Below are 2,500 nucleotides of genomic sequence, written 5' to 3'. Positions count from 1 at the left end.
GATTCTCTCTCTCTCTCTCTCTCTCTCTCTCTCTCTCTCTCTCTCTCTCTCTCTCTCTCTCTCTCTCTCTCTCTCCCCCCCCCCCCCCCCTCTCTCTCTCTCTCTCTCTCTCTCTCTCTCTCTCTCTCTCTCTCTCTCTCTCTCTCTCTCTCTCTCTCTCTCTCTCTCTCCCCCCCTATTGGCCAACCCTCAAGGGAAGACACCCTTGGGCATCACTTAACATTCAGACAGCACACTGACCCTGTTGCTAAGTAACCTCAGGTAAGGTGGTAGCGCTTGAGGAGAGACGAAGAGAGAAGAGAAGAGAAGAGAAGAGAAGAGAAGAGAAGAGAAGAGAAGAGAAGAGAAGAGAAGAGAAGAGAAGAGAAGAGAAGAGAAGAGACGAGACGAGACGAGAAGGAAAGAATTAAAAGCATTATATGAGAGAGTGAGAGAAAGAGAAAGAGAGAAAAAACGCAAGTGTGTGTGTGAAAGAGAGAGAGAGAGAGAGAGAGAGAGAGAGAGAGAGAGAGAGAGAGAGAGAGAGAGAAAGAGAGAGAGAGAGAGAGAGAGAGAGAGAGAGAGAGAGAGAGAGGGGGGGGGGAGAGAGCAGCAGCAGAGATAGAAACACCCTTCACCTTGCCCTCCAAAGTGGGTGTAAAGCCTGGTAAGGAGTAAGTGGATTAGCCCATGCATGGGTGTCATGATGGCTGAACGTAATGGCACCTTTATTAACATGACAGCCCCTCCCCCCACTCCCCCCGCCGCCAACACACTCCACCCACACACCTTCTATGAGTGTCACACATGTCGTGCGCACTCACACACGAACCCGCGCACACACACATACACACATTGTGGAGATACAAGGGGACATTAGGGGCTAAATTAGCACCCTGTGCCTGTGGCTGCCTTTTGGCGTCATGGTAACCGGTCACATGGCTCTCTCCCCTCCCCTCCCATGAGGGGCATTCCCAGAGACTTCCCAGGGACCAGGGACTGCAGCTCTCCATGACTTTTATCTCTTTGAATTTATATGTAATCAGATGGCTGTAGCTTGTCATGAACCAGTGAAAGTTAATAAAAAATGATAGGCAAATCCTTTTCATCTTTCAGTCTTTCATTCTTTTTTTCTTTCTTTGCTCTTCTGGTTCTCTGGCTCTCAATCTTTCTCTTTCTCTCTCTCTTCCTCTCTTCTTCATTCTCTTCCTGCTTTGCATTTTTACAGAGAGAGCAGTGAAGTCGAACTCTTGTTGACTGTTTGTGTATTCCATGTTTAAAAAGGGTTTTTATAGAAGTAGACGGTAGTGTTGACATGTTTATGGGGGTGGGGGGAGGGGGGGTGAGACATTTATGGATGGCGAAGGCTGTTGACAACACACGCGACTCACTCCAGCGATCGCATGCCAGCAGCTTTTGCATGCAAGAGTGACATGTCGCATCATTTAGGAGGCATACGGCGGTCCCAAGAGAGGATAGAGAGAGAGAGAGAGAGAGAGAGAGAGAGAGAGAGAGAGAGAGAGAGAGAGAGAAAGAAACAAAGTGGAAGAGAAGTGGAGAAGGAGAGTGAAAGAGAAACGGACAAACACAAACAAAGAGAGAAACAGATACACAGACAAGAGTAAAGAAAAAAAAAACCACAAGAAAAGCAAAAAAGAAAAGAAACGAAAAGAAAAAAGTAGGTCCCGACTGTGCAAATCAGGTTCTCGCTAGCTAACCCATTTTCTCCATGTGTCCCACTTTCATCCAGAGGAAAACAGGCTGCCACTTAGCTTCTCTTCTCACCAGCCAGCGGCACGCACAGCACAAGTAAATAAGTTACACACAAATATTTACCCACTAAGGAATTAAACCCTGTCCCGTCATGCACTTCACTGCAGGGGCCAGACTGGGAATCTGGCATGCAGGGCATTTTCCCGGTGCGGGCAGATAGTCCCCGGCAGTGGTGTAGTCTACATAGAACGCAGGTATAAAGAGTATACCCACTTCAAAAAAATTCTGGGATTTCAGTATACCCACTTAAAATGGATTGATCCATTATTTAGAATAGCACAAATATATACAGTATACCCAGTTCAACAAATGCTCGAATTTACGGTATACCCACCATAAAAAAGTAGACTACACCACTGGTCCATGAGGTTCCACACTGCAAATCTTAGCAAGCCTATTTTTCAAGTAAAAACATCTAGTCAGTCTTGTTTGAAGTAAAAATCACCCAATAACTAGTATTTTCAGCTTTTTCAAATTTAGAACTGAAATGAGACTTTTTTCGAACATTTGTCCATGGGGCAAGATATTTTTACTTGGTGATGTTTTTTTTACTTGTTGTAAGCAATATTTGCTTGAAACGAGTAAAATAATCTAATCAAGTGAAAATATCTTGCCCCATGGACAAATGTTCGAAAACAAGTATAAATAGTCTCATTTCTAGTTCTAAATTTGAGTTAAAAAGACTAGTTATTGGGTGATTTTTACTTAAAATAAGATTGACTAGATGTGTTTACTTGAAACTAAAAAA

The 2,500-nt window shown here is 44.2% G+C and overlaps 1 protein-coding gene across 1 annotated transcript in view; it reads right to left on the bottom strand.

Moving 5' to 3' along the window:
• Positions 1-2,500, bottom strand: part of gabbr2 (gamma-aminobutyric acid (GABA) B receptor, 2) — a 568,733-nt gene that overhangs the window by 25,208 nt on the left and 541,025 nt on the right. The window lies entirely within an intron of this gene.

Source organism: Engraulis encrasicolus, chromosome 20 (assembly GCF_034702125.1).
Source record: "Engraulis encrasicolus isolate BLACKSEA-1 chromosome 20, IST_EnEncr_1.0, whole genome shotgun sequence".
Classification (NCBI taxonomy): Eukaryota; Metazoa; Chordata; class Actinopteri; order Clupeiformes; family Engraulidae; genus Engraulis; species Engraulis encrasicolus.
This window is presented reverse-complemented; position numbering and strand designations above follow the sequence as displayed.